Genomic DNA, 19,177 nt, shown 5'->3' with positions numbered 1-19,177 from the left:
CACCAAATTGTGCAACCCTACCCATCTTCATTCTTCTGCTCCCAACCTTTACTCCCTTGGATCTCATACATGTTTTTTACAATAAAAAATCTTTTTAAAAAGAATATTAAAAAATCTACTAGTATGGTCTGAAAACCACTTTTATAGATTGTGTTGTGTTCCCTAAAAATGGCTGAAGCCCTGGTACTTGCATGTGTGATCTTGTTGGGAAGTTGTCTTTGCAGATGTAATTTAGTTAACATGAGCTCATACTTGAGTAGCATGGGTCTTAATACACTATGAGTTATTTCCTTATATAAGAGAAACAACATGGCGGAACCCAGACTGGAGAATGTCACGTGACTGTGGAGTTATGCTGCCTGCAGCTGTAAGCCAAGGGGAGCAAGAACTAAGAAACCAAGAGAGATGAAAATGGATTTTCCTAGACCAATAGGAATAGAGAGTTATAAGCCAATAGAAATAGACAGTTATAGGCCAATAGGAATAGTTATGCTAGTAAAGTAAGAGCCAATAGGAATTAGGTTAGAAGCTATCTAGGCTAAGGGTATATAAGGGGTTGTGGGGAGGAAGAGGGCGTGGCCGCCATCACCAGAATAAAGAAGTATCAAGCTGCAACGAAAAAAAAAAAAAGAAAGAAAATGGATTTTCCTCCAAAGCCTTCAAAAAGAGCCTGATTTTGCCCAATCGTCAGAATTCAAATTCCAGAAGTATTCTGCAATAAATTTCTGTTATTAAAAGTCATCCAATTTGTGGTAGTTTGTTGTGGAAACAATAGGAAACTAATACATCCATCAAGCAAAATATTTGCACAATACTCAGGGACCATGGCTGTAAGCAATAGGTTCATGCCCATTTCTGCGCTCCTAGGTCCCTCTACAGGCAAATTCTGTCTGTGTAGGGTGGGGATCTGCGCTTCCCTTCAGAAGACCACTCTGTTCATGTTCACTCACATACACCATTTATTTTATCTAGCAGTGTTACTAAACCAGGCTAAGGAGGACCACATGACACTTCATTGTGAAGAGCACTGAGGAAAAGGGCATCGCTCATATGAGTCCCCATCCCTCCAAGAGAAAGCACTTCAACCGATCTCATATGACGCAATATCCTAAGCACTTGGAATCAATTAGTTTAGGCTTAAAAAAAAAAAAAGAATGAAATGCTTCCGAGGACCTAATTTTCACCAAATAAGTTAAATTACTCAGAGGGTACAGTAGAGTGAGTCTCTCTCCAGAAATGCATAGAATGTACTTTAATGTCTTTTCAATGGGATGCGGCTAGGAGAATGGAGAAAATGAGATGGAGGGGATTTCCAAAGGTCTAAGGTCAGGCCAAGACTGAGAGAATGACCGCCAAGACCACACACTTAGACTTCCCGTGGCTCCCTCTGCAGCAGTGGCTTCCTTAGACACTTCCTTTTTCCTTGCCTTTAACTTGCATTTCTAAGTTACAGCCCTGTTTACCCTCAGGTAAGGTAACTTTTTCTCGAAAAGAATTCTGAGGACCCCTTTATTGGGAGTTGGAAGCCATAGAAGACTAATGAGTATTTTCTCCTAGGAGATAAAGAAGAAGAATAAATTCTGGTAACTCTCAGGCACAGATTGAGGCTTATGAAGACTACTCTTTATCTATTTTCAGACTGAAAGGGGCTTCAGTAAATAAAGCCCTTGACAGAGTTGGTCTCCTGCATGGTGAGACCTGGGAGTGTACCCTGGTATGTTAAGTTTACTTTCTAGTGTTCATGTGACAAAAATACCCAAAGAAGGAGTGGCTTTAAAGAACAAAAACTTATTTTCTCAATGTTTAGAAGGCCAGAATTTAGAGTGTGATTCCAGGGGCTGTCCTGGGACTGTAATTCAAAGGTGCTTTGATTCCACCAGCAACATTGTGGGAGAAAGTTGGGCAATGTCTTCTTATGTGATTTGTAGCCTTTCAAAACTTGCTGGAGGTTGGCTTTGAGTCAGTTCCTACACTCCAGCAATGAGTTAGTTTAGCTATAACAAAAATAACACAAGTGGGAGGCTTTAGCAAACAAATCTACTTTCTCATAGATTATCTACTGTCAAGTTGGAACAGACTCATAGTTAACCGACTCTCCAGCAGGTTTTCAGAGGTTTTAAATAGCATAGGACGAGAGTACTTCTCTTTTTCCCCTGGAGCAACTGGTGAATTCAAAAGTGTGTGCCTTTGGGGTGACAGTGCAGCGCATTACCACTAGTCTTTTGGTGGGTGTTATTTTTTAATCTTTTCATTTTTTTATTGGTTTACTTACAACGTTTGTATACATTGTGTTTCACACTATTCTTCAGTCATACTGTGTTTCATACAATCATTCTCATGTGTTATGTTTTATAAAATTAATAACCATTGGACCTTGCCCATCATTACCCTAATAGGCCATTGTTTTTGTTATTGGCAGGCATCACTGAGTCAACCAACTACTACCTAAGGTGACCCAATGAACAATGGATATGAACCCCGTCCTATCTCGTGCCATCCTCATCTTCTAATCTCTGATACATTTGAGCTCAAATCTGAATTCAGAACACTGGCTCCAAGGGAAGGTTTCTGTTTCTGACGGCTCTGGAGGAAGTCCTGTGTCTTCAATATCAGCATTCTGGTTTCTTGGGAATTTTCATATGTCTTAGTAGCTATCTTTCCCCCTGTTTCTGCTTCATAGTTGGCTTGTTTAATCAGTTTAACATCTCAAAAGAGATGGACTCAAAATATACTTTAACCCTGCTTCATTAACAAAGATAAGCTATTTCCAGTTGCGATTGTAACTACAGCTGTTACAAAAGTTAGAATTTACAACACATATTCTTTTGGGGTGTACAGTTCAATCCATAACACCTGGCTTACATGGGAGCTAGGCGTGGCAGACTTCTGGACTCGTGCCTCATTCAAGAACTTCTTCAGGAGTTCCTCCTTTCGCACTTAATGCCAGTAAAAACATGACCCCAGTACGTCCATTCCATGTATTTGATTATCTATGTCATCTCTGATTTGCAACAGTGTGAAGTTGTTCAGGACTTTGATGTTACTACTGATTTCAGCATGCCTTGATCCAATGTGTCCTCTTCCTCCTGTGCCCACACCCTCTCCTCCATACTTCTCCAATATCTTCATTTGTGTAAAAAACTGTTTGGAAAAGTCTGCTTTCGCCGCTTTTCTGTGTCCTTTCTGTTACACTCATCCTGTTATCAAGAGTCAAGCTTCCTTCCTTATGATTGCCTTTCTGGTTTCTGTTTTGTTAGAAGATACTGGTATTCCATGTCTGGGCATTTAGATGATACCCTAAAATACCAGGAGTATTTTGACATTGGTACTCTGCAAAGGTTATTGTTATTGTTAGATGCTATCAAGTATCAATTTTATGGATTTATAGCAGTCCTATCAATAAGCAATTGAAACTTAGCACTATGATGCACCATCCTCACAATTGCCACCATGTTCAGGGCCCTTGTTGCTGTCATTATCATTCTGTCAATCCACCTTGTTAATGCTCGTCTTCTCTTTTGTTGATCCTCTACTTTCCCTAGCTTGTTTTTTTTCCCCTTTTTTTCAAGGATTGACTCTTCCTGACAACATGTCCAAAGTAAACTAAATGAAGTTTCAGCATCTTTATCTCTATGGAGAATCCTGGTTGCCCTTCCTCCAAGACAGTTAGTTGTTCTTTTGGCAGTTCAAGGGATATTCAGTATTCTTCATCAACACCAGAATTTACAACAGCAAGTCTTCCATTTTTCTTATTCGTTGTCCAACTTTCACATGCATATGAAGCAACTGAAAATATCATGGCTTGGATCAGGCACACCTTAGTCCTTAAACTGAAATCCTTGCTCTTTGGTATTTTAAAAAGATCCTTGAATGTAGATTTTCCTAGTGTAACATATCTTTTGATTTCTTGGTTATTGCTTATATGGGCTTTTATTGTGAATCCAAGTAAAATTATACTTTTTGATAATTCAATCTTTTCCATCTATCATGATGTTGTCTCTTGATCCAGCTGTAAGGATTTTTCTTTTCTTGATGTTGAGACTTATTGAAGGCTGTAGTCTTTTCTCTTCTTCTCTAAGTGCTTCAAGTCTTCATCGTCTGTAAGCAAGGTTGTGCCATTGGCATAACATAGGTTACTGATGAATTCTCATCCAATCCTGATGATGCATTCTTCTTCAAAGGGTCCAGTTTTGTGAATGTTATATTCAACATAGATATTAAATAGGTGTGGAGAAAGGACACAGCCCTGATGCCTACCTTTCTAATTTTAAACCATGAAATAGCCCTTTGTTATGTTCAAATGGCTCTTCTTTCTTTATAAGCAGGTTTCTCAGGAGCACAATTAAGTGTTCTAGAATTCCTAGTCTTCTTAATATTATCCATTATGTAGATGACACAAGCCTGCTTCCTGAAACTGAGAAGGACCTGAAACACTTGCTGCAGAGGATCAAGGACTGCAGCCTTTGGTATGGATTGATATCAAGAAGACAAAGATTCTCATCACTGGACCAATTGCCAGCATCAGGATGGATGGTGAAGAGGTTGAGATTGTTAACAACTTTAGTCTGCTTGGCTCCATAGTCAACACTCTTGGCACCAACAGCCGAGAAATTAAAAGACATATTGCGATGGGAAAGTCTGCTGTTAGGGACCTCTCTAAAGTACTGAAGAGCAATGGTGTCACTCTGGACACTAAGGTGTGTCTGATACAGGCCATGGTCTTTGCAAACACTTGTTATGCATCAGAGGGTTGGTCAATGATTAGGGAGGATAGAAGGAGAATTGATGCCTTTGAGCATCAATTGAAGAGTACTGGAGAAGAGTATTGAATATACCATGGACTGCCAAGAAAACAAACAGATTCGTCCTGGAGAGGATTAAACCAGGCTCCTCCTTGGAGGTAAGGATTCTGGGGCTTCGTCTGACACTCTTTGGACATGCAAGGAGGGACTGGTCCTTGGATAAGGACATCATGCTTGGGTGGGTGGAGGGATGGTGCAAGAGGGGAAGACCGTCTATGAGGTGGATTGATTCAGTCACTGAGGTAATCGGGATGGCTGTGTCGGAGGCAGGGCTATTGGCACAGGATAGAGCAGGGTTTAGGGCTGTTGTACATAGGGTCGCTATGAGTCACAAGCGACTCGACAGCACATAATAACAACATACAGTCAAATGCCTTTGCATAGTCAATAGAACTTAAGTAAACATCATTTTAGTGTTCTCTAGTTTCAGCCAAGATTTACCTGACAAAAGCAAAGATATCCCTCAGTTCATGGTCTCTTATGAATCCAGATTGAATTTCTGAAAATTCTCTGTCAATGTACTATTCCAGTAATTTTAAAATAATCTAATAATTTTACTTGCATGTGATATTAATGATATTCAAAAATGTCTACATGTTGTTGGATCACTTTTTTGAGAATAAGAATAAATATGGATCTTTTCCAGTCAATTTACAAGGTAGCTGTATTCCAAATACCTTCTTGGGACAGTAAGTTAAAGGATATGGCATCTGTTTTTCTGAAAGGGCAGAGTAAAAGACTTGGGAAAATATAAGAAAGCATGGGATGAAAGTCTAGGATAGGCTGTGGATTAGGAATCAGATAAAGCTTGTGAGGAGTCCATGGATGATACAAATGATTAACGTTCTCACTAGCCAAAAGGCTAGTGGTTTGACCTAGAGGTACCTTGAAGAAATATCTGGTGATCTACTTTCAAAAAAATGCCCATGGAAAACCTAAAGAATCACATTGGGGGACCTTGAGTGAGAGTTAACTAAACAGTAACTGTTTTTTGTGTTTGGTTTCTTCTTTTTTTTTAATTTATGGAAGGTTGTGAGGGGTATATTAGAAAATTTATTGTGCATATTTTATGATAATTAGAACGTAAAAGCTCAATTTTTTGTTTGTGGGAGCTAAAATTGGTGTGAATGTCAGAATATCAACAACAAAGTTAGAATGGCAGTGTCAAAATGTGGTTTACTGTCTGTCAAAGCCTTCTCCTGGTTGTTTGAATTTCCTCCCTCTGATTTTGCACAAACCACTACCAACATATTTAAACATGTAGTTTTGGTTAAATGTACCATTTCATTTTTTTATACAGTTAAACTTTTGTCACGTACACTTCTCAACAGTGGGATTTGGTAGCAAAGACAACCAAGTCCCTGCTATTTCCTTACCATCCACTCCCACTACTCCTGCTTCAAGATTTTAAGGTACAAATATAAGAAGGAGCTCAGGTGGCCTAGTGGCAAGAAGCTGTGCTGCAATCCCTAAGGCACGCAGTTTGAGGCCATCATCCACTCCACGGGAGGAAAAGCAATCTCCTCCCATGTGATTAACTACCTCTGAAAACCCACTGGAGGGTCAGTTTTGGATCAGTTCCAACTCGACAGCACATAACAACAGCAATGAGAAAAGATATTCAGTGATTACTGAAATGGTGAGCATTGTGGAAATCACATTATTTCTCTTTGATACTATTTTTCATTAAAACTTAACCAGTAGTTCTGGTAGCCTCGTGGTAAGAAATTGTGCTGACAACCCAAAGGCAAGTAGTTCAAATCCACCAACAGTTCTGAGGGAGAAAAATGGGCAATGTCTGCCTGTGTGATTTACACCCTCTGAGAGTCTGTTGGAAGGCCAGATTTGAGTCAGTTCTGAACTAATCACAATGAATTTGAGTGTTGAATGCAACAAGAAAAGAAATAACAAACACAAGTTAATGGATTCAATAAATGAAAATTTAGTTTTTCAGTTTAAGAAGTTGGAAGCTTGGATTCAGAGCACAATTCTAAGGGAAAGTTTTCTCCTTCTGGTGGTTTTGAAGGAAAATATTTGTCCCTGTTCAGCTCCTGTTCCTTGGCTTCTTAATGATTTTCCTGTGGCATGGTATCTCTCATTCTCCAATTCTGCTTACTTGCCTAATTTGCGTGAAAATAGGAAAAGAACATCTTAATATAGACCCTACATTAACGCAGCCTCGTTAACATAAAAGAATAAATATAATTCTTAATTGAGATTATAATATTGTGTTCTTGAGAATTATAATGTGTATATTGTGGTGGTGTATATTAAGTCAGCCTTATAGTGACTGTACAAGACACACCTACTTAGAACTGTCTTATATGATTGCTTAGGTTGAATCCTGGTTGAATTCTTCCACAGAGCAACTGGTAGATTTGAACCATGTGTCTTTCTTACTACTAAGACAGCACAGCTCCCTTACCACAGCTCCCTTGCCACAGCTATAGGGGTTAAATATTACAGCACATAGCTTTGGCAGACACAACGCAATCCCAAGATGAAATGGAAAAAATGTGAGCAGATTCTTAAAAAATGTTGGCATTTTCCCCTCTGTCATACCAAATATATTTGTCTTGTTCTTTCAGATTTTAAGCTTGAACAGACAAAATCTTGCTTTCTCAAGTTTTCACAAAGAGAACAAGCTTAATTCTCAGGTTTTGTATTCTTTGAACCCTTTAACATTGTACTACAAATAATTTTCATGTTTCATTTTGAAAGGCAAAGAGGTGAAATGCTACCCTCAGATGCCTTCCAAATGTTACTGTCAAGCTTCTCTCACACACCAAGCATTCTTTCTTTCTTTCTTAAACTTAGGGTCCAGGACAGGAAGTGGGGAAGAGGAAGCCAGCAAAAAATACCCTGTCTTCATCCTCTAGTGCTGTGAAGGGATGAGACTTGTCTGAAAAAAAAAATTGGAGAAATGCCTTACACATAAAAAATAGAGAAGTTTTGGTTAAGCAAGAACTTATCTAGATTGCCCCTGGGTTACCCACAAGAGAGAAGATTTGGCTAAGGTGTACATACATACACATTTTATACGTGCTTTAAATAAATCAATTTGCATCATGTATTTGTACTCTTGTGAGATCCTTTTTTGCTGTTTTACTATTTTAAGTCTGTGTGATTGGCTACAAACAGTTTGCTTTTTTCTTGTTAATGATTTTCTTATGGATACCGTAAATACATTATATATCAATATTTTTCTACCTGTCTATATTGATTGTTGCTATTGTGTGTCTTCGAGTTAGAACTGATCCATATCTGATCCATCAGTGGGATTTCAGAGGCAGTACATGAAGAGATTTCTCATTCTTCTCCTGTGGAAAAGCTGGTATAGTCAAATACATAGAAACTACTTTTAAATGGCCTCAGCAAACCTCAACTCATTGCCATTGAATCAGAACCAACTCATAACTGACATTCTAGCAGGTTTTCAGAGACACTAAATGTCATGGGAGGGGATTGTCTGTCTTTATAACTTAGTGGATTCAATCGACCTACTTTTGGGTTGGCAACTCAACTCCATACTCACTCATTGTTGTTATTAGGTGGCTTTACAATTCACAGAAACCCTATGAACAACGGATCTGAACTCTCTCCTGTTCTGTGTCCTTCTCGTCTCTGATATATTTGAATCCGTTGATACATCACTGTGTTAGTCCATCTTGTTGAAGGTTTTCTTCTCTTTCTCTGACCCTCCATCTTTACAAACATAATGTCTTTTTCCAAGGACTGACCTCTCCTTTCTTTATAACATGTCCAAAGTATGTGAGATGAAGTTTCATCATTCCTGCCTCTAAGGAACACTCTGTTTGCACTTTCACCAAGATTTATTTGTTCTTTTTAATATCCATGGGCTATTCAATACTCTTCTCTAATACAACTCAAAAGCATCAATTCTTCTTCTGCTATTATTACTCATTGTAAAAAGAGCAAGGGCGGGCTGTGTGAAGATGGCCATATCCTATCTTTATCAACTTCACAAAGGGAACTGTCCCTGTCAACATCATCAACAAACCTAAGCCAATTCCCATGAGGTGAGATGTGTCCCCATGCTCCCATACCTCTTTTTACTAATTTTGACATAAATCTTAGTGTTTACTGGATTCAAAATCCTATGCAATACCTCACGGAACACACAAAACCATATTGGGGAAGACAAATGGTTATATAATCCAGGATAGTAGCAGAATATGGTCAGGGAAGCTTCTGAAATGTGCTCACAAGTGCCTCAGTCTTGAGCCTCATAGCTTTAGATGAGTGTTACAAAGCTCTCAATCATGCCAGTTGTGGCTTCCTCACCTCCTTGCTCCAGTTCTTCAATAAACTTAGGCAAAGGCTCTTAGTTCTGATTCCATGGGGGGATAGCAGTCCCAAGGTCAGCTCCATGTCATGTTGGATCTGTGGTGCTCTGCTTTGGCTGTGAGTGCTGCTGCTGCTGCTGCTGCTGCTGCTGCGGGCTTAGCTGGTGAAGAATCTCTGAGCCTGAAGAACATTTTCTTGCTGCTTCTTTGCTGGTAGGGAATATCTTCTAACTCTAAGTGGAATTAGCTCCATTTAACGGCAAGACCAGTCAATCCCCTTGCAGATTGGTGGGACTAGCCAAACCACTTGTGAATAGGCTAACACACCATACTCACTTAGTCCCACCCATACACATGACAGAGTAAAGCAATCATTAGGGAAGCCACTTTTAACAATGAGCCCTTAGCATCACACTGATTCTCCAATTCAGATATGTAGCAAGTAACTAAAAAGACCATGGTATGGATCAAGTGTTCTTAGTGTTTAAATTCACATTGTTTCTCTTTAGCCCTTTGGAGAGGTCCTTGACAACAGATTTTCCCAATGCAACACATCTTTTGATTTCTTGACTACTGGCACCAAAAGAATCCTTTCTCCCTCTGCCATGATGTTGCCTATAGGTCCAGTGGTTAAAATTTTTGTTTTCTTGACGTTGAGATGAAATCCATATTGAAGGTTGTGGTCTTGATCTTCAGTAAATGTTTTAAGTCTTCTTCACTTTCAGCAAGCAATTTTGTGTCATCTGTCTGATGTAGATTGTTGATGAGTCTTCCTCCAATTCTGAGGCTGTATTCTTATTCATAAAATCTGGCTTCTTAAATGAATTGCACAGCATAGAGATTGAATAGATAAGGAGAAAGAATACAACCTTGATGTATACCCTTCTTGATTTTAAACTGTGCAGTGTTCCCTTGTTTAAACCATGCAGTGTTCATACAATAGCTTCTTGATCTATGTATAGGTTTCACATGAACAACATTAAATATTCTGGTGTTCTCATTCTTCTCAGCATTAGCCATAATTTGTCATAATCCACACAGTCAAATACATTTGAACAGCCAGTAAAACACAAATGGACCCCCTTCTTGCATTTTTTGCTTTCTTTCAAGATCCATTTGACATCAGCAATGATATTCCGTGTGCTATGGCCTCTTCTAAATACAGCTTGAATGTCCAACAGTTCTCTGTTGATCTGATATTCTAACCATTTAAAAATAATCTTCAGCAAGATTCTGCTTACATGTGATAGTAATGATATTGTTCAATAATTTTCCTATTCTGTTGGATCACACTTTTGGGGAATGGGAACAAATATGGATCTCTTCCCAGTCAGTTGACCAAGCACCTGACTTCCAAATTTCTTTGCATAGATTGATGAGCATGTCCAGGGCTGCATCTCTTTCTTGAAATATATCAATTTGTATTCCATCGACTCCTAGGGACCTATCTTTTGCCAATACCTTCACTGCAGCTTGAACTTCTTCCTTTACTACCATTGGTTCTTTGTCATATGCTACTTCCTGAAATGGTCCCTTGTCAGCCAGTTCTTTTTGCTACAGTGACTCTGTGTAGTCCTTTCATTTTCTTTCGATACTTACAAAATCCCTTATAAACTACTAGCTTGGGGGAAAATATATATAGATGAAATATATATATTAAAACGTAGGCCCTGGAGCTATTTCTTTATAAAACCAGTACTTTGTCTTCCTAGTAGCCTTGAAGCCTGAAATGCAGGGGTCAGCCCTACCTGCCATGGTGATTTTAAAATCAATATTTATTAGACCTCAGGCATTATCTTAGTCCTTTTAGGACACAAGTACTGTACTTGATGAGAGGAATATTGAGACTTAGAAAAATTTAAAATTTTACCCTGTAAAAGAGTGAGTCCATTGGCCTCTTAGAACTTCTTAAGCTTTACCCCAGTCACCACAATGCTGCCCTTACTTGTTTTAGCAGTAGTAGTAGTAGTAGTAGTAGTAGTAGAAGTTTTTCAAAATTCCTGACTGTGGAGAATAATTGCAGAAACCCTTCTGGATACTATTCATTCAAAACTCAACAAGAATTTCCTGAGCATCATTAGGGACTAGGTTATCTGAATATTGTGAACCGAGGTGGGAGGTAAACGTCACAACAACAAAAATCTTGTAATGCTGTAAAATGAATGATGGTTCGAATCAGTCCATGGTGTATGGGATTAAAAAAAAAATCAGTGACTAAACATACATGTCTCCAGGAAGGGTGTCTGATTTTCATTGTGGGTGTATGGATCTTAGCCAGTCAAGGGTAGAAGCATAGCCAGGGCATAGTGAATAACTAGGTATTCAAAATGCAAAAACAACACCCTTATATCTCTTCCAATTTTATTTCAGGCACACAGGACTACTTCTACAATAGTAGAGTTCAGAATCCCTGCTTGAAAGAAATTATTTTGGTAGTGTAGGAGATTAGTAAAGGCTTCATCTTAGTATGAATCTAAAGATGTTTATTTCCTTTATTAAAACTCAAATGAATGAACATTGTGTAGTGTTTATTCATTCATTCAAGAAATACTTGTTGCTGTTGTTGTTATGTGCTGTTGAGTCACCTGCAACTCATAGCAACTCTATGTACAATAGCTGTAAACCCTGCCCTATCCTGTGCCAATCTCACTGTCTCTGACACACCTACCCCCATTACTCCAGTCACTGACTCAATCCACCTCATAGAGGGTCTTACTCCCTTGCACTGCCTCTGCACCCTCCCAAGCATGACATCCCTCTCCAAGGATTGGATATCCAAAGTATGTCAGGCAAAGATACAGAATCCTTGCCTCCAAGGAGCAGCCTGATTAAAGCCTCTCTAGGATGAAACTGTTCATTTTCTTAGCAGTCCATGGTGTATTCAATACTCTTCTCCAACACTACAGCTCAAAGGCATCAACTCTCCTTCTGTCATCCCTCGTCATTGTCCAGCTCTCTGATGCATAGCAAGTGGTTGCAAAGACCATGGACTGTATCAGGCACACCTTAGTCTACAGAGTGACATCATTGCTCTTCAGTACTTTAGAGAGGTCTCTAACAGCAGATGCTCTCTTTGCAACACATCTTTTTATTTCCTGGCTGCTAGTGCCAGGAGTGTTGACTGTGGAGCTAAACAAATTACAGCTGTTAACAGTCTCAGTGTCTTCACCATCCATCATGATGCTGCTAATTGGCCCAGTGGTGAGAATCTTTGCTTTCTTGATATTGAGCCTTAATCCGTATTGAAGGCTGCATTCCTTGACCTTCTGCAGCAAGCACTTCAGGTCCTCCTCAGTTTCAGCAAGCAGGGCTGTGTCATCTACATAATGCAGTTTGTTGAGTGATGTTCCTCCAATCCCAGGGCAGCATCTGTTAGTTGAAATATGCCGATTGGTATATCATCAGTTCCTGGGGCCTTATTTTTTGCTAATTCTTTCAAAGCAGCTTGAATGTCTTCTTTCTTCACCATAGGCTCTTGATTATATGTTGTTTCATGAAATTCTTCTGTGTCTGCCAATTTCTTTTGGTACAATGACTATGTATACCCTTTCCATCTTACTTACTAAAAGAAGAAAGAAATACTGAGCATCTACTGTACCCCTAGAAACTGTTCTGCCTTTGAGATTCTTCAGTGAATAAAACATAAAAATATCCTTGCTCTCATAGAGCTTGAATTCTTCAGGGTCAGATAGGCAATGAATAATTAGCATTGTTTTTTATAAAGTGTGTTTACAAATGATAAAGTAGATTAGAAGGCCAGTGGTAAGGAGATGCACTGCCAATCTAAAGTCACTTGGTTCAAATCCACCAATTGCTCTGCATAAGAAAGATGGGCAATCTCTTCTCACCCAATTATTGCCTCTAAAATCCCACTGGAGGATCAGCTATGAATTTATTTCAACTCAACACTGCACAACAACAAAAGTGTTATTTAAAAATCCAAGGTAAGAAATGTAGACATGGGGATCTGAAGCTTGCCATGTAAGTAGGGAGCTAGGCAGACCTTCTTGAACAGGTCCTGAAGGAGGTTGGCACAGTCAGTGTCAAGATCTTAAGGTAGGAAATGTGCGTAGAGAAGTAAGTCTGATTGAAGAAGAGTCGGGACTGAGAAAAAATTAGAAAAAAGATCAAATAGAAAAATATCTCACAGTGGATCTTAGAGACAACTGTGAAGACTTTTCACCGACTTTTTCACTGAGTGAATTTTTTTTTGTTTTTTCACTGAGTGAAATGAGGAAGAAGGTTAAAAAGATTATTCTGCAACCATATTGAAAGTTTGCTGTGACCAGTGAGGAAGTTATCATAGTAATTCGAGCAAGAGAGTTAGGGTTAGGGTTAGAATTTGGGCCACAGTAGTAGAGGTATTGAGAAAGAGTTTGATTTTGCATGAAAATTTGGTATGATTGTCATTTTCACAATATTGAGTCTTCCTATCCATGAACAGGGCACATTTTTTTCCATTTCTTTAGGTCTTTTATTGTGTCTTACAGAAATGTTCTGTAGTTTTCTTTGTATAAGTCTTTTTGTATCTCTAGTTAGGTTCACTCCCAAGTATCTCAATTTGTTGTTGGCTGTTGTAAATGGTATTGCTTTCTTGGTTTCCTTCTTTGAGTTCTCTTTGTTACTTCTTGCAGAGGAATCTGTCGATTTTGGATATTGATCTTATATCCTTGTCACTCTACTAAATTGGCCTACTAGCTCTAACAGTTTTTTGGTTGAATCTTTGGGGTTTTCTGTGTACACTATCATATCATCTGCATATAGCAATTATTTTAACCATCTCTTTGCTGCTCTTTTATTTTCTTCTTTTGTCATCTTGCCCTAGTAAGCACTTCCAGTACAATACTGAAGTTCACCTGAAGGTGAACTGAAAGTCTGGGCCAGGTCTGAGCCCAGATGGAATCTGGAGGCTGAGGAACTCCTACTTGAGGAACTTCAAGTGTCATGGAGGGAGGAAAAGGGATTCTCAGGGGCTGCTAGATTTATCCCTGATGGCATCAGGCACTGCCAGTCGCTCAGAGGCTGCAGAGTCACTGGCAGGGCAGAAGCAAGCCTCCTCCCAGGCCTTGGGAACCATCCCTAAATGGCAAAGCTCTTCCAGGCTTATCAAGAGGAAGAAATTTGATGATGAGCTAGTGGAGAGTAGCCTAGCCAAGCCCTCTACTCGAACAAAGGGAGTCAGTGGGGTAGAACCTGGCCGCTGCTTCTTCTAGTGAAAAGAAGAAGGTATCCAAGGTCCCTAGCACTCCTTTGCCTCACAGTACAGTGTTGTTCCTGGATTCACCAAATATGTGAAAAAGAGCAAATAGCTACTTCAGGTAATGAAGGATTTGGCCGCTGGAAACCTGCAGATGACTTCCTGTTCATCAACACTGTGTTACAGACCAACGACCTGTTTTCTGTCCACCTGGCTGTGAAGTTCAGCTGCTGCTTACTCTTCAGGAGGTTCAAGAGCATTGGTATACCCTACTCTATGATCCAGTCATCTGCAAACTGGCTTGCCAGGCCATGAGACAACTGCACACAGAAGCCGTTGCAGCCATTCAGAACAAAGCCCTGTTCAGCAAGACTTAGGAACAGTTACTAAGTAAAGTGGGATCGACCAGCCAACCCACCTTGGAGACCTTCTAGGACCTTCTGCATAAAAACCTTGATGCCTTCTACCTGGCCCGGACTGCCAAGGCTCTGCAAACCCACTGGCACCTTATAAAGAAGTATTAATTCCTGGAGGACCAGATAGTGCAGCCACTTCCCAAGGGGGACCAAATACTGAACTTTTCTGACACAGAGGACCTGCTAGATGACAGTAAACTCAAGGATATGAGAGATGAACTAACAGTGGCTGACTGGTGCCAGAGCGAGAGATTCAACAACTGCACCAGAAAGTGCCTAAGTGGCAGGTGCTGGTAGATGGCATCACAGGCATGATCTCTCCAGACTTCAACAACCAGACACTGGCAGTGTTGTGGGGCCACATGATGCAGTACTTGATGAGCTCCTGAGAGGTTACCCTGGGCAGAGTAACCAAGAACAACCAGATTTACAAGGACCTGTATCTGGAGGGACTACCTTAAAGATCTCCTGGAAGCAAACTGAAAAACAGTGGTGATTTCTTCATTGCCAGTGAAAGCTGGGAGCCCATCTATTCTGATGGACGGCATGTGTTGTGTGGCTCCAAATGGTGCCTCAGCAACAACTCTGTGGTGGAGATTGCCAGTCTGCGCTTTGTCTTCATCAATCAAGATCTCATTACCCTCATCTGGGCTGAGGCTGCTAAGATCACACAACAGTGAGGGATGGTGGCAACTCCTGGGCCCTCTCTGGTCTTAGTTCCCAGCCCTCCTTAGCGAGGAGTTCAAGCTCCTGGGAAAGCTTTCTGTCCAGAGTTGGGGGAGGGGGAGAGCAGGAAAATCCAACTGTTTGCCCGTGGAGTTGAGCTTGTTAGGAAGGATAGGGCTGGTCATTGGGAAGTCAGGTAGAGGCTGGGACCATCCAGCTTCCCTGGATTGAAACCCTTCCCTCCTCTTCTGCAGAACACCCTACTCTTCCACGAACATTTTTACCTTCACTCTTGTGTACTGAGCTGAATAGCTTCAGACTTTTCCTTTATTATTTTTCTTTTGTAAATATAATGCACTGAGTTCCAAAACAAAACAAAAATACAATATTGAATAGAAGTGGTGGTGGCAGTGGGCATCCTTGTCTGGTTCCACAAGGAAAATGCTTTTAGTCTTTCTCCATTGAGAATGATATTGGCTCTTGCTTTTACATATATGCTTTTCACTATGTTGACGAAATTTTCTTTTATTCCAACTTTTCTGAGTGTCTTAATCAGGAAAGAGTGTTGGATTTTGTAAAATGCCTTTTCTGCATCAATTGCTGAGAAGATCATATGGTTCTTGTTATTTGCTTTGCTAATATGGTGAATTACGTTGATTATTTTTCTTATGCTGAACTATCCTTGCCTCCCTGTCATAAATTTCAATTGGTCTGGGTGAATTATTTTTGATGCACTTTACTAGTTTTTTAAAAACATTTTTTATTGTAATCTGTGTGAAAGTTTACAAAGTGTATAGGGTTGCATTTTTTTTCCCACTCAATCATGCTTATTCTGCTCTTTAACATAAATTACAACTCATACAATATCTGATAATCCATTAATTCCATATTATCCTTCTCTTTACCAATTTCAAGAAAGTATTCATTGCCCACTAGTTTTCTACCTCCCTACCCACCCACCTCACCCCTGCTATAATCATACTATATTTGTTCTCTCTGAATGTAATACTTATATACTGTTAATGTGCACATAAAATGGTGCAACCACTGTGGAAAACAGTATGGTATTTCTTTAAAACTGTGAAAATAAAAGTACCATTTTATCCAGTCACCCCACTACTTAGAATATACCCTAAAGAAATCAGAAATATGACATAATCAGATATATGCACATCCATATTTATTGCAGCATTTTTCACAATAACAAAGAGATAGAAACAACTTAAGTTTCCATCCAAAAAGTAAATGAACAGAGAAACTATAGTACATTCACATAATAGAGTATTATGCAGCTTTGAAATACAATGAAGAATTCATGTAACTATACAATTGGATGTGTCTTTAAGACATGCTGAATGAAATAAGTCACCACGAAAGGGCAAATACTGTATAAGACCACTGCTCTAGTAAAAACTAGAATGACAGAAAAAGAATCAATGCCTTTGTATTGTGTTGGAGAAGAATACTGAATATCCCATGGACTGCCAAAACAACAAACAAAGATATCTTGGAGTAAGTGCAACCAGAGTGCTCCTTAGAGGCAAGGATGGTGAAACTTCATCTCACATACTTTGCGCATATTGTTAGGCAAGGCCAATCCTTGGAAAAAGACACATGGGGAAAGGTAGTCAGTGAAAGAGGAAGACCTTTAACAAATTGGATTGACACTGACTGTAACAATGGGCTTCAGCATATCAGAGATCATGAGTATGGTGCAGGATAGAACAAAGTTCAGATCTATTGTTCACCAGGTCACTATGAGATGTGATCAACTAGATTCTCACAACTGGGCTGATTGGCAACATCATGATAGATGGTGAAGAGATTGGGATTGTTAATAGCTTCAGCTTGCTTGGCTCCACAATCAACATTCTTGGTAATAGCAGCCAGGACATCCAAAGACATATTGCACTGGGCAAATCTGCTGTCAGGGGCCTCTCCAGAGTACTGAATGGCAGTGATGTCAGTCTAGAGACCAAGGTGTACCTAATGTAGGTCATAGTCTGTGCAACTACTCACTATGTGTCAGAGAGCTGGACAATATGAAGGATGGTAGAAGAAGAATCAATGTCTTTGAGTTGTGGGTGCTGGAAAAAAGTACTGAATATACTATGGACTGTGAAGAGAACAGTTTCATCCTGGAGAAGGTGAAATCAGGTTGCTCCTTGAAGGTAAGGATTTTGAGGCTCTGTCTAACATACTCTGGGCAAGTGGCCAGGAGGGATCAGTTCTTGGAGAAGGACATCATACTTGGAAAGGTGGAGGAACAGTGCAAGAGAAGAAGACCCTGGATGAGATGAATTGACTCAGCGACTGGGGTAATGGGAGTAGGTGTATCAAAGACAATGAAATTGGCTTAAAATAGAGCAGGGTTCAGAGCAGTTGTAAATAGGGTTGTTATGAGCTGAAGTCAACTCAATGGCACATAACAACAAGAATAAAAATTAGAGAAAAGATTACATATGAAGTGAATAAAATTGTTGGCTGTTTTTTTAAAGTAGATGATAGCAGTGCAGATCCCATTAGCACATGGCTCAGTAAAGCCCCAAGCGTGTCTTGGTGTCAGAAGAGGAATTAGACGCATGAGGCCCTGGCTCCCTCAGGGCTATGACAAATTATCAACACAGCATCATTGTATGGCAGGAGGAGCCTTGGTATGCATGAATATCTCTGACTGTAACAGTTCAATGTCAAAATGATGCACCTCCAAGGATATGAACCTTTGCTCCTAAGCACAATTTATAGCAGTGCATGTAGTTTCCAAAATCAACTGTCACAATAGTAGATGTGTTTAGTAATGAGAGAAGACTTATGCCTTACAACCTACAACACTCTTTTCCAGCAGGAAGTAGCAAAAGAGAATGCAACCTCCCCATCCATGATGAATCAGGGTGAAATCTCTCTCAGGGGGAGTGAGAAAGAATAGCAGAGGAAAAGCTAACAAAGCAAATCAATCAGAAACTGTTCTTGACAATAATGTGTGACCGTGACAATATAATAGAAGAAAAACCGACTTCTCTAGAAAACAAAATAGCCAGAGAAGCTGACCACCATAAATCCATCAGAAGCTGTATACCACCACCTGTACAAATGCCACGCTCTACTGGGAAAGAGATATAAACCCTTTCATAAGATAAAGATGCGGTCAGTTCTATTCTAACTCATTGATAGTCTGTTGTTATTGTTGTGTGCCATCAAGTCCCCTGCGACTCAGAATGATCCTATGTGCAACAGCTCTGAAGCCTGCCCTGTCCTGAGCCAGTCACACTGACTCCAACACACATACCCCCTATTGCCCTAATTACTCTATCAATCCATCTCGTCCATGGTCTTCCTCTCCTGCACTGTCCTTCCACCTTCCAAGCAAGATGTCCTTCTCCAAGAACATCTAATAAACCTGAGTTCCTTCTCTTAAAAAAAAAAATCACAGACCTTTCTTTTCCTTGGCTTACAGGTATTATTCGAAACCACAGAGTGGATGAAATTACCTAGGGAGGGAGATAAAGAAAGAGGTTTGAGCACTTTTAACAGACCAGAGAGCGGCCAGGCAAAGTGACTGAGGAGGAAGGAAAAAATAATACAATAGAAGGGGGAAAAAAATGGCCTGGGAGCATGGGGCGTGTGTCAAGGAGTATTTTGGTCTGTCTTTTTATATACAGAGTTAGGTATACCCCAGGTAAAAATTATGTCCATACCTTCCTTGTGATCCAGGGTGTTGATGGGTGTCATTGAGTTAGAACCAACTCATAGTTGACCCTCTAAGGGGTTTTCAGAAGCTGTACATTGCAC

The 19,177-nt window shown here is 39.9% G+C and overlaps 1 pseudogene; it reads left to right on the top strand.

Annotated features, from left to right (window-relative positions):
• The first annotated feature begins 14,073 nt into the window (after positions 1-14,073).
• On the top strand, positions 14,074-15,402 carry LOC102859878 (annotated as a pseudogene).
• Positions 15,403-19,177: the final 3,775 nt, after the last annotated feature.

The sequence above is a fragment of the Elephantulus edwardii genome, unplaced genomic scaffold, assembly GCF_000299155.1.
Source record: "Elephantulus edwardii isolate Elephantulus edwardi_28Jun2011 unplaced genomic scaffold, EleEdw1.0 scaffold00007, whole genome shotgun sequence".
Taxonomy (NCBI): domain Eukaryota; kingdom Metazoa; phylum Chordata; class Mammalia; order Macroscelidea; family Macroscelididae; genus Elephantulus; species Elephantulus edwardii.
This window is presented reverse-complemented; position numbering and strand designations above follow the sequence as displayed.